Source organism: Anser cygnoides, chromosome 6 (genome assembly GCF_040182565.1).
Source record: "Anser cygnoides isolate HZ-2024a breed goose chromosome 6, Taihu_goose_T2T_genome, whole genome shotgun sequence".
NCBI classification, from domain to species: domain Eukaryota; kingdom Metazoa; phylum Chordata; class Aves; order Anseriformes; family Anatidae; genus Anser; species Anser cygnoides.
Genome location: NC_089878.1, coordinates 40,948,578 through 40,962,199, shown reverse-complemented (window position 1 = coordinate 40,962,199; position 13,622 = coordinate 40,948,578). Strand labels below are relative to the sequence as shown.

The window sequence follows — 13,622 nt, the reverse complement described above, 5'->3', positions numbered from 1 at the left end:
AACATGATAAAAACAGATTTGTGCACTTCCAGCTTTTAGTTGGAATCACACTGGCAGCACATGAGTATTCGCACGAGATACACCAGAGTTACAATGCACAGCACCATATTCCCAGAGAGATCCTGCAAACAAAAGGTTTGGACAACACTTTTATAGCTACTGGAAGTATTTGAAGAACATGTAAATTAAAGTCATTCTAACCAACTTCTTTTATTTTTAATTTAGTCCCAACTATCAGGCATATTACGTTATAAACCTGTCCTTTAAAAAACAAAAACAAACCCAAAACCCTGTCCCTCCATCTCATTTCCTAGCCTCCAAAATAATCCTGAAAAATATAGTATCCCAACCTCGTTACAATTAAAGATTAGTTTTACGCAATATTTGTACAGTCAATTCGTTATTAGGTCTGAATCTTGTTAACTTTGAAAAATTTGACGTCACAGTGACAACAATTGAACTCTAACGAAAACGATGTTATCCTAGCACCTCCCGCAAGAACACACACAAAAAAAAGGAACAAATTAAAGAATACTTTTTTAGAAAATAGTATATAATAAGAAACATGCCAAGCATACAAGTGATTATAACGGTTATTCTGAGGCGAGCAGCCCCCAAAGGGATGACAGGAGCACCATCTGTGTCCTCCTCCGACCCCAGCGTGCAGCTGACCAGCAGGGTCCAGCTTCCCCACCCGCTACGTGGAAGTTGCATCAGCCAACTGCACACGGGACAGCCTGAATTGTGACTGATTTTACATTCACACCCCAAATCAGCCTCGACTCAGGCTGAATAATTAATACTGATTCACTTTTCGCCAGCGATAACTGTTACTTGCTGCTCTCAGGAATAACAAAACCCCAGCGCCACGGCTACGTCCCGCCAGAGCGGGGCTCGGCCGGGGCTGCCCGGGCACAAGCGGGCAGCAGCCGGCGCTGGCCGTGACCTTCGTCAGGCTGAGTGCCTGAAACACAGCCCTTGGTCCAACACGGACCGTCTGCCTTAGGGAAGGGATCTAGCAGTCCTGCTTTTATTTTTCTGCCACCGCTTTCACTTTTCGTCTTTAGCAGCAAAAGTATTTTGAAAATTTTGATTCTTGCTGTCCTTAAAGGCTGGCACTTACGACGGCTCCGCTTGCTGAACAGTAATTAAATCATTTGGTTTTGCAACAAAGAGTGCTAGGAGAATAAAGCCCTTTCTAAAGCAATGCACAGGAAGTAAAACAAGTTACTTCTTAAGGAGAAAAGTGATTTTTTTCTGAGCAAACCAGACATCAGTGCTTGCTAGAAGAATCTCCCAGAAATTTACTAAAAGGTTTGTTTCTGCGGTTCTAGTTTACGCTTCATTTGAGCAAAGAACATTTTAGCAGTATTATTTGATACATTTTCATCCTTCCCCCTGATCAGAAGCAGCACTTTTATATGCTGCAACAAGAAGAAATGAATTAGGTTTCGCTGCGATTACAGGCGAGATGAAATGACTATCAGATGGCTGCTTCAGTCCTGGGCTGCTCTGGCATCCTAAGTGGCGATTCGGAAGCTCTCTGCGCCCAACATGATTTCCGAAGGATGACAGCCTCAGTGGTTAACGTGTATTGGGGTAGGCAGCACCCTCCCTGGAGCCAAACAGGCGGTGGCACTGGCACCAGCACTGCGTGCACGCTCAACGCATTACCAGATACCTTTTTTCATGTCTGAGCAGAATTGCTGATTCCTCTCACCTGGCTCTGGGAAGGGAATTAATGATTATACTGCTCTTTATGTTCCCTATTAGGTAGAATTTTATCTTAGAGAACATACCTCACAGTCAAACCCATTCAGACATACCACCAGAAAGAAAGCAAGCATGGGAAAAACAAGCCTGCTGTTCCTGCAGCTGCCTCTCCGAGCAGCCCTGCACCTCCGCGCAGCCGCACCACCTCCACCCAGCACTTCTTGGAACCTCCCCATCCTGCGCTGTACACGTGCGCACACCATTACACGTTGTGCGTGCTGATAAACGCCTCTTGGACCATTTCATACGGAATATTTATGTAACGCGTAATAGGAACATAAAATACGTGGAATTAATGGCTGGTAATTAAACTCTGCTATATCATCACTTTCTGGAGAAAGGATGAGGCTCTGCAGAGACTGTAATTTGACGAGCTGGTCCCTCAAGCTGCAAATTTTGTTTATGGAAATAAATTCTGCCTCCTTATGGTTGCTGAAGGCTGAGGTCACCAATTTATCCAAAAAGCAGCCAGGAACAGACTGTATAAATGCATCAGCCTAGCCACAGAGATGATGGAGAAGCACAGAAAGACGCTTGGCCAGTGTCCTCCTCCATGAAAAACACAACATTAATGGAAAGGAACAAATTCCTCAAAAAAGGCAGGAGGTCAGTTCCACCTCCCCATGAAACGGGGAGCAAGGCACCCACACTGAAATGCGGCTGAAGCAGTAGGCGACATACCGACTTGATTTGATTTTCTGCTGAAATGCTTTGGATTTGGCTAAAAACTTCTTAGTGGCAGTTTTCTTCTATAGAAATCAGAAACTTTTCATTAAAACATATTGTCTACGAAAAAAAAACGTGAAAATAATTTATCAATGTATTATTAGCAGAGTGATAATTATGACAGTAAATTTGCTGCCTCTCCTTATAGTTATCCCACTACTAAAAGTGTACTCCCTAGAACATGCAGAATACCTTCAGTGAAGGGTTCCAGACCGCAGCCCAGACAACAAAGACAGCTGCAGAGGATGTCATGCTCCAGTGTAAATTCACTGGAAATTCATTAGAAATCCCAGCTCGTCTGCACGGTACCGTTACAGGGACTCAAACTTACCTCTGCCTGAAAAATTTTGCTCATTCTTCTTGAAAGCAAGAGTTACATACTCCATCTGCAAAGCTTATTTTTCATTACAAGATTCGGTGTTCTGTTGTTTGCTAAGGTTCATCAAGATAAAATTTCAAAGAGATTTTGCCGTCCTGAAGTTTATTATAAAACTAATCAGGAATTTCCTAACCAGCCTTTCCACTCTCGCTGCTTTATCAAAGCCAAGCAGTATCACACTACATTGCAGCCATGGCTTACACATATCTGTGACTGTTCTGTTACAATTCTGTACGGTTTCCTTACCTGAAGTCCAGCCGGGCCACGCAGTTTGGCTCTGTAACTAAACCAAGCTGCGTGGTAAAATACTAAAATCAGGACTAAGTATATATCATAACACCAGAGTTGGAAGGAATATTTAGCAAACAGATATACTGCAAATATTCAATTTGACCCAATTTTTCATAGAAAATTGAATTTACGTTTTTGCTAGCACTGAATATTTCCGAGACACTAAAGATCTTGTCACTAAAGTTCTAATACCAGGTATATCATCCAACCTGGTTTTCTAATTGCTTAAAGCCACAACAAATATTTCTACCTGAATGCTTTGCTATTTATTCAACCCAAACACAACTTTTTTTTTTTCCCCCAGATAATGATACTATGGTCATTTCATCACGTTTTTATTTTCTGCTTTACCTCCTTCCTAGGAAGGACAGGATACTTCATTAGTGCAGCATGCTTCAAACCCAACCATTCCAACATGTTATGAAATACCAAACCTGTATCCCAGGCTTTCATACCAAAGTCATCACGATGTAAATATATATATTTCAATCACAGAACAAAACCATAACAACCTCTGCATCTAGAGGATTAAAAAAAACGCCACTGTAATCTGCTTCTTAAATATTCAGAACGCATGCATGGTAAAAGAGGCAACAATCAGCAAGCACACGCTGCTGCTGATTATGAATTACTCCGTCCGTACCGGTGTTTAAAAGCTAAAATGAGCGTAGCAAGCAATTTCCTTACAGAGTACGTCTTAAAATATATCACTTAGGATTTACTGTGCAAAATACCTTTTCCAAGTAGCTTTTATGCGTCTTTTTGGTAGTATTATGGAGATCATCGACTTGAAAAGATTGAGTAGCAAACAGCTTTGACCCTCTGCCGCGGCAACGAGAGGAGAGTCAAATTGTCAAATCCCGGCTGCCTCGAGGCCCTTTTCGCCATGGGAAGAGCTGACCCACCCCACGGAAGGCTGCCCAGCAGGAGCAACCCTCCCAGCCCAATCCCACGGGTAAAAGGCCGCGCTGCCACGTCCCGTGTTTGATTTTCCTCTACCAATGTTACCTGGCAGACCATCAATAAGCTTATTGGTGTGTCTGATCCACAAACGCTTTGGAAGCGCTTTTACCACTCCTAAGTCAAAATCTTTAGGGAATACTAATGCCAAACGAAACAAACAAGCAAGCAAACAAAAACCCTGCCTCATTTGTTATAAGCCTCTCTTTTGTGTTGAAAACCGAGTCCCTCCTTATCGCGCTTTCCTCTTGCTGTTGGTACACTTGTGCAATACTTCAATGTCACGCTGGGCTGTCCTCTCCTATTCCTGCCTCACTCTGTGACTTGCCCTTGCCAATAGGTCTCCACAGGCTCATGTTGGTCTTTCGTACCAGTCCTCGGTAATTTGATGGAGTTTTTATGAGCTTCCTGAGCTTCGGGGAGGGAGGTGCTGACGCGTTTGTCTTACGCTGCTACACTTCATGCTCTGTCCGTGGCACAGACTGGTGTTTTGACCCACGTACAGGCAAAAATCTCCCAAATTCATTTCCTTGACTTGCTTTGCTAAGATATTATCTAAGAAGCATTGTTCAAGGCTCTCATTCCTCACCAGAGGACTCACAGCCGGGAGGCCCAGGCATCCTGCTGGCAGCGGGCGTCAGGCAGCCTCTCCTGCCGCTCAAGTTCACTCGTACACCTTGGCACCGGCAGTCTGTACAGCGTGACATTCACCCGGCTTTAGAGATCCTGAAACCAGGAAACCTGCCCGCTTGCAGGAGGAAGGGGGACCCTCCGCGTGTTCCTGAAAAATACACACGGACGGCACGGGGATTTGTGGAGCTGCAATGCATCCCCACCCACTGCAAGGGCACTGGAAACAGATTTCAGAGAGTTCAAAACAAGCCCCCAGTGAGAAATAGAGGATGATTATATATACGTGTACTTACTTATTTATATTCATTCAGCCAATATATTTATATATTTATACGCTGAAGAAATGGGGAAAATGAAATTTTAATGTACCAGATTAATTCACTTCTATGAGAAACTGAACCAAAAAAACTGTATTTTGATTTATATTCGAGATTTCTATCTCACTTTGACCACGTTCCCTTTCGCAGACTGAAATGAGTCTCAGTCTCTCATTAACAGCTCTTTGCTAGCTCTGTGAACATGAATGTTCCAGCCGGTATCAGTGACATCCCTAATACACTCGGTGAATTCACAAACAATGGATTAATCATAGAGCCATTTAGGTTGGAAAAGACCTCTAAGATCATCAGGTCCAACCATTCCTAAGATCATCAAGTCCAATCAAGTCAACCCTCAGTAAACATCAAAGCCCGATGGTTAATGAACATGGAGTTGTACTCTGCTTGCCATTGTTTAAAATGAAAGATGAAAGAAAGGGATAGAAAAATAGGGAAGAAGGGCGTCTCAGGAGGTCGCCAAAACTTCCCCCACACAACACAATTAACTGCACTTAAAGCATCCGCTGAAACTTGTGCGGACGGACATTTTACAGCCTTACCGTGACATCAAAGCAACGCGGTAACTTAGCGGACTGTGCTCCCACCTTGACCCACCCGAGGAAACAGAGAACTTTCACGAGCTCAGCACACAAACACTGGAGAGCTGATGCTCCTCAGGAATAATTAAGGGCTGAGCTCAGACAGACAAAATCAGAAGTTTGTGAGGGGAGAGCTGAGCACAGAGAAATCGCAGCTAAAGCCGAGCAGAAGGACTAAACCCAAACTCCGTGCTGACGATACCGCATGCAAATTAAGAAAAACTCATGTGCCAAGTAATTCACAACAGACCTACAAAAAACACAGGAGTAAAACAATATCAGCGGCAGAACCGATCAGGTGAAACATCTGCAGGCCTCCTGCAGTTTTTAATATTACAATTCGTTACCCCGGAACCAACAACCTCTGTTAATTGCACCCGTCTGGGGAGAGCCTTCCACTCGGTGACAGAACACAAGGGCTTTCCTAGACCAGGACAAGGACCCTTCTGGCTGCGTACCGCGACCCACCGATCGCCGCCGGGAAGGAGAACACGCAGAGTTACACCGTGAGTCCTCCCCAGGTCTCCCTGTGCTGAGGTGGGGCCGTACCCAGACCGTTGTGTTGGCAGCTCGAGGGCTCTACGAGCTGGCAGCTTGCGTACTCCCTTTTGAGATCTACTTAATTTTTCTGATGAGCTGCACAGCTTAGCAGAGCAGCCCTGTTCCTTTGATGTGATTTGCATTTGCTGCCTCACGTTTTCATTGGTTTTTATCTCGGGAGACAAGGAATCCCCCACCAGCCTTCTCCGGCTGTTGATGCCCTTGCAGATCCTCACTTCACCCCTCCGTGGTTACCGCTTCCCAAGCGGTGTCACCTCTTCCTTCAGCCGTCTCCCCACAGAGAGGCCGAGCAGGGCCTCGCATCTCCCCTGCCCCCAGGAGCGCAGTCCCTCTCGAACCAAGCACACCAGGAAGGCTTTTGTCCTGCAAGGGGCTGTCGTCCTGCAAGGGCACAAACTCACAGGCTTCTAGCAGAATGAGGCTGCTTTAATTTGCAGCAGAACTCTTCTTCTGTGATTATCTTTCAAGATCTTGAAACCAAGGCAATCTACAATTCCCAGCAGACTTCTGCACCTTGTCACACTTGTGTGATTTCAGGAGCTGTATATATTGAACGCTATTCAAAGAAGGCATCCGTATGCGTCTTACCCTGCCTCAGTTAATTCTGTTTAATAGTTGCACCTAAACAGCAGCAGTGATTCAGCAGTTTTGCTTGTTAACTTATTGAAGAGCATTCCCAATACTGTGCTTTTTCAAAAATGTGCTTTTTAAATAAAGCGTCCATCAAAAATAGCTTTACCTCCAAGCACAAGAATTAACTGCTCATCTCTTCAGTGACCATCTTGGTGCACGCGGGGATAATGGAACTGACACGAAGCATGCCCACAAAGAATAAAAATGCTATTTTTCCAGCATTCTGCCTGCAGACATTTTTCATCATCTGTCAGAGGAGATAGGCCTCCTTTGGAAATGAAAACAACCCCCTCACAAGGGCTTACGAGAAGTGCTGAGGTCTTTGGTGGAGTGGAGAATAGAAAGCACAAAATTCAAGATAAAGAAAGGAAAAAAAAAAAAAAAAGAAAAAGCTGACCCCAATAGATTCCAAAACATTCAATTTATTTAACAATTCCGTAAAGGCTCTGCACGGGGACTCTTGCACAAAGACACGGCGACACTCAGAAGATACAAGGACTCATCGTCCATGCATTCTTGCTTTTTCTCCAAACGTTTGTTCTCCTTCCGTACGCCTCGGTGCAACGCCTGCGCTTCGCCTTCAAGCGCGGCGACGCTGCTGCTTAGCGGGCAGCCGAGCAGGGAGCGGGGGCAGCGGGGCCCATGCCCACCCCTGGCCCAGCGCCGCAGGATGTGCTGGTGCTCTGGCAGCCTGGGGGGCTACTTGGCGTCCCTGGGGGCAGGGAGGCAGCCCAGCCACCAGCTCCCCCCGAGGAGAAGCAAGCAGAAAGACCGCAGCCCGTGGCACGACCCTGCGGTGCCTCCAGCCCCTCGGTGAGACGTGAGCAGCAGCGATGCTGGCAGGCAGGAACCAAAGCTCCACGCAGTAACGACCAAGCACACTTTGGGTAAGGGCTTTTGCACTTTGCCTGTGCTCTGAACAGTGAGGGTGTTATGTGGTTGTACAAACACGATCAAGAGAGACTTTAAAAAAAATGAAAAACACCCATGGCATCAAAAAGCACTTTCCAGTTTCAGGAACTGCCTAGTCAGAAAGTTATCCCAATGTTCCTCGTAAATTTGCATCTCCATAGTGGCTATAAGACTCTCTATATAATCCTCATATTTTATGCCCTAATAATTTATCAACTCCATACAGAATCCAATAAACGACAGGATCAATTCACAGCCCTTGCCATTTTCATGATGCATCTTTTGCTGCTCCGAACTATGTGCAGACTTATCTTAATCCGGAACATAAAGAATTCTAGTTTTAATTATACAGTAGCAATAAATCCCGCAAAGTTGTCATAAACATCATTAAATAGGTCATTTACTTTACAATATCTTCCAAGATAAGAGTTCCATGAATCTGGAGGAAGAAAAAAAAGAAAGTTGCTTTCCAATAATAAAAGCATTGTAACTCACTGTAACTCCTGCAGTAAATACCCTTTTTTCAGCATTCCCACTCCACCTGTTGTCTACAGACGCAGCAGACTACACTGTTACTGACCGCCTCAAAGCAAAATGCCTGAAAAGGGCACAAGGCGGCCTGGAGTGAGAATAAAGTAATCATTAGATTTTTAAAAAATAATAATAATAATTTAGGGGGGATGTGAGCTCTACTTATAGATGCTGGCTGTCGTTTTCTAAGAAAGATCTGGAAGGCATCTTCACATCAAAAACAAAAGTCCATTCTCACCAACACTCTCCATGAGTTCCTAAGAAGCCTACGCACAATTACATAACCGCACGATGCAACCCCCTAAGCTTAAAAGGTCTCCGCAGTTACTAGCATTGTTTGCATCGCAGTAATAGACATTACTGGATTTTGCTAAAAAATAACAAAGTCTAATTAAATACCATGCTAGTTCAATGCAGTTCAGAACCACTCTTTTTAGCAAATCAGCTGTAATACAAAATTCGGAAGCCAGAGATACTGGGCTGAACAGTCAAGCTGTTTTCAAGAGGATACCAACAATCCCCCAATCCAAGCCATCCCCTTCCAGTCTTACTGCATGATACCTAAGCAGTTAATAAGCAATGTCTCTTATGACGGTGGCAATGAAAGGCTGATATCTTCTTTAAAAAGAAAATACAGCATCCCCAGGTATTGCTTGCTTTAATTTTCCAATATAATGGACTAAGATAAACAAGAGTACAACATAACGCGGGAGCCCTGACATACGGTAATCGCCAGACCTCTGGAAAAGGCTTTATACATGCCGATTCCTTCTTAGCATTTTAACTGGGCACAGGAACCAGCAGAGGAAAGCGCAGGAATTCGTATTTCTTAACAACAGCTCAGGGAAAAAGAGTGGAAGGCACATACATGCAGAGAACCACAGAAATGTAGTAAAAATGAAAATTCCAAAGTAAAGGGTAAGAGAGAAACACCCCCTTCTGCACGCGCTGCAGCTCAGCGGCAGACACCTACCCTGGGCACCCATCCCAGCGAAGGAAGGGGCTCACACCGCAGCAGCTGTCCCGAAGCAGGGGGCAGCAACCCACCGCTCGCCGAGTCCCGCGGCAGGAGGCGGCCGCCCGCTGGAGCGGCGATGCTTTCGCGTCCACCCAGCGGCTGGAGATGAGCCCGTTCCCTCGAAGGAAAGGATGGCGTCCCACTAAACCACACGCCCATCTATCACATATAGGGCTGTTATAAATGAACTCTGTGCCTGTACAGCAAATGAGGTACGAGTTACCTCCCTCAAAATAATAAGCGAGCAACAACGCAGCAGAGACGTATCGGTACACCAATGTTAATTTAGACGCTATGCAAATACCTAACCGATGCTGACTGCTAAGCCAGCAAGAAGCCCGTGGGGGCTGGACCCCCCGTGCTCACTGGGACTGGCCCATCAGCTCCAGTAAGGGGCAGCTCCAGGTCCCTGGGCTGCTGTGGGGCGACAGCCGCAGGCCACACACCCTCTGCTTTAGCAGCAGTAGTTATTTTGAAAAATTCACCATTACAAATGAAGCCAAAAATGTTGAAGAATGAGGAAAAGATGTGTGATTTATGGTGGCGGTCAAACCAATCTTCTGCAAGGCAACACTAAGCAGCCAGTAATTGAATGGAATGAAGGTAAGAGGAGTTTCATTTATTTTTATTTTTTAAACCCTCCCTGAACAGCAGCCTCATATTTTAGAGTGCCTTATATAAAGTCAAACCATTACTGACATATAGTTTTCCTATCTCAGCGTTTTATCCGCTTTCATCAACACGCTTGCTTTTTCCACGTCTACGAAAAGGGAAATGTTTAATGTATAAATAAATCCAGGCGGCTGTACCTTCCGTAAACCTTTACAAAAAGATTCTTCGTTGTGGTTGCTCTGTGTTTTTCTCCTGTCAGGCTGAACAGGTCGATGTTTTCAGTCCCTCTCCCTCCCTGTCTCAACCAGCAGCAAGTTTCACCACCCCAAACTCCCCTCACCAGCAGGAGGGCACCGGGCGCCCCAGAGGCAGCAGGCCGCAGGCACGGGAGGCTCAGGGGAGGGCGATGGGAAGGAGAGCTTGTGATGCCCATGGGATGACCCACAAGCGCCCTGCCACCAAAGCAGCTTCATATGGCCCTGGACAGGGGGTGCAGAGCGGGGCTGAGGGTACCAGCCTGCCCCCAGCACCCTGCCCAGCTCCATCCCGGGGCCTTCCCCGCACACCCTCTCCACAGCCACGGGGAGCAGCCGCAACGTAACTCGTCCCCGAGCGTTAGAGCGAGTCCTGGTTCCCAAACCCATTTAGCTACGGGCGCTGGAATTAATTGCTTTCCGGACAACTGCCGCTTGAATCGACACGCTGCGAGGCGGGATGCGCACAGCGCCATACATTATCCTAATTGGTATTTGATACAAGGTTTGATGGGCAATTATGTCACATCTCGGCGGCACGCATCAATCTCTCGTTCATGGAAGCCACGTACTTTGGTCTAGGTTACAATACGTTATTTTGGCACGAGAAAAAAGGAAGGAGGATCTTTCACGACGAGCCACCGCCTTGCAAATAAACCTTGAGCAACTTCAGAAATCTCCTTCCTCCCTGAGAAATTCATACTGCTCTCCTACAAGCAGCGAACCCATTTCCAAAGAGGAATTGGTGTTTACAGGGCCCGCTCCTGCTGAGAGCGGGCACAGGGGTCCCCGTGCTGGTGGGGAAGCTGTGCACCCCAACACAGGGCACCCCAACACAGGGCACCCCAACACAGGGCACCCCAACACAGGGCACCCGGAGCTCTCCGAGGCACCCCGAAACGCCTGCCACCAGCTGCACATGAAGGACCCTCTCCCATAGGGCTGCCTCTTACTGTGAACGCTGCTCAATCAGCTTGGGATTTACCGCTTTCACCCTCCAGAGCTCTGCTGCTTCCTCTCCTGAAGTGAGGCCGAACGCCTGTAGGACAGGAAAGGATTTCCGCATGGTCTGCAGCCCCCAAGCACACACAGCTCCCCCCCGCAGCCAAGTCATGCTTTGCGCAAGGTTATACATCGGTCCTGTCAGCTGCTTTCTAGCAAGAGGCTATGGTTTTACAGCGGGATTTGGTAAGCAGCAAGAAAACACCAAAGAGATGGAGACTGAAAGCAGCCACGAATCAAAAGTCTTATTTCTAGTTACAGACAAGCATAAAAGCATAAATGAAATAGGTTTGTAGCTGTGTGTTACAATTTTACCATGGCTTATTGTTCAGAATACAGAAAAAAATATGTATTTTTTAAAAGGAAAGTCTCTAATACAGACAGTTAGAGAGTTAGCAGCTGACCTCAGAAACACCACAGGTGACCACAACCCAGAGGGAAAGCACGAGAGCAGAGCCCATCCCTGCTGCCCCGGTACCGCGGCTCCAGCTGGCGCTCCAGGCACTGAAGGCAGCACCAAAAACATGAGACGCTGCAGTGCTCGTTAGGATGCCTCCTGAAGGATTTTCATTATCAGACATCAGCACTGTAAATTCCCATTCATGAATTAACAATGAGGTCAAGCGCCAAAGTGATACGAAATTGTGTCTGATTTTGTCTTAAATGAAAGCAGGACGATCTGTAGTGTTACAGATGCTTTTTTAACCTGCAGGCAATACATTCTGCAGGTGGTATTATACACATGAAATTTTAAACATCAGCCTTCTGGCCACATGCACATCTTAATCCTGTTAGAGAACGCTGTATAGGGCTGAGGAGAGGACCACGTTGTTCTTGTCGTAACAGTGACATGTCCCATCACTGGTTTAATCCAAAGTTTCCCATCTACATATGTAGCCAACTGACCAGTCTATATAGTAATCGACAAATAAAATTAAACCAATAGATTACGTCCTACAGAGGCACAGGAAAAAAAAGTACAATTGCAAAATAAGCAATCTGAGATTAAACTGGGAAATCTTTTATCAGTTAAATACCTGGAAAATTTAAACTTGTATCTGAACACAAGCACCAGGTGGCTTTCCAACCCCGAAATAACCTACATGTAGAAGGGGAGCACATACATAACACCTACAGTAGAAAAATTTTAATGCATCGGTAGGAGAAGAATCAGACTTCAAAAAAAGTCAGTCTCTTCATTAGTCCACTTTACTGGATGCAAGTCACTTGCCATATATAACTCATTCTGTATAAATACATATGAATATATAACTTGGTAAATGTAAGTACTTAGTTTTAAAAGCTATGTCCAATTACCTTTTTTTTATTAAAAAAAAAAAAGATGCCATCTCGTTCAGAATTTAAAACAATTTCTTTCTTCTTCCAGTCAGTGAAGAAATGCCCTGGGTGTACAGCACCTTCCAGCCAGACTGTGACGAGCCAGATGCTCTGCTTCATTGCACCAAGTGCTGATCCCCACTGCAACATCAGAATTTGTGGGCAGAGCAGAGCCAATGATGCTTCCATACACAGAACTAATTCTTCCAAGAAACTGCACCCTACATGCAAATTAATTAAAGCACTTCATGCATTTTTAATTGCTGAAATAGATGAAGGAAAGCAAAAGGCACATACAGGTATACAGGACACCAGTGATGATCGATACAGCACTGTTATTTTTGAAAAGAGCTAACTACACAATAAACTGTGCTTCATAGGCACATTCTTTTCACATAAATCAAGAGCTGATAAAAGTAAAAAATCCATAAAATCACGTAAAAACTAATTTGCCATTAACAATACACTGTGAATACAGATATATATTAAAGTCTTTCTATGGTTTATACTGAAAGCTTAGCTTCCTATGGAGCAATCTTTCCTGAAAGATGTTCCTGGAAGAGAAGATAGCACAGCTGCAAACGCATAGCTAGGAACGTACCAAGGTTTCTCATTTAAATGCAAACACCGAGAAAGAAGAACCATAAAAGAAACCAACTCCCATTGAATTAGGACAATATCGTAGCTAATGTCTTCCAGCTTGCAACATACTCCAATGGAAAACCTGAACTGTAAAATGGAAATAAAAAGCATTCGCATAATTAAATTATGCGGTATTTCTCTTGTCACTACTTCCCAGCTGAACCCATATGAAATGTTGTTGAGAATCATTTATTTTCCTGAGAGGACTCCTTTTCTTACAATTCCTGCCACATATTAATTGATCTTGTGGAATCTGCACAAAGCCTGCAATACAAAACTGGGAAATTCATTACACTAAGTAAGGCTAGGATGAATGCGCTCACATTAGAAACAAAATTCACTTACATATTACCCCCTCTCCCTTTGCTGGAAGAGCAAACCCTCACTGAGTCAGGAACATCGCAATTTTCCATTTAGATTAATTCCCGAGCAGTCCATCCA

General features: G+C 45.1%; 1 protein-coding gene across 7 annotated transcripts in view; it reads right to left on the bottom strand.

Annotated features, from left to right (window-relative positions):
• The window catches only part of LOC106043905 (polypeptide N-acetylgalactosaminyltransferase 13), a 122,325-nt gene that overhangs the window by 80,278 nt on the left and 28,425 nt on the right, over nucleotides 1-13,622 (bottom strand). The window lies entirely within an intron of this gene.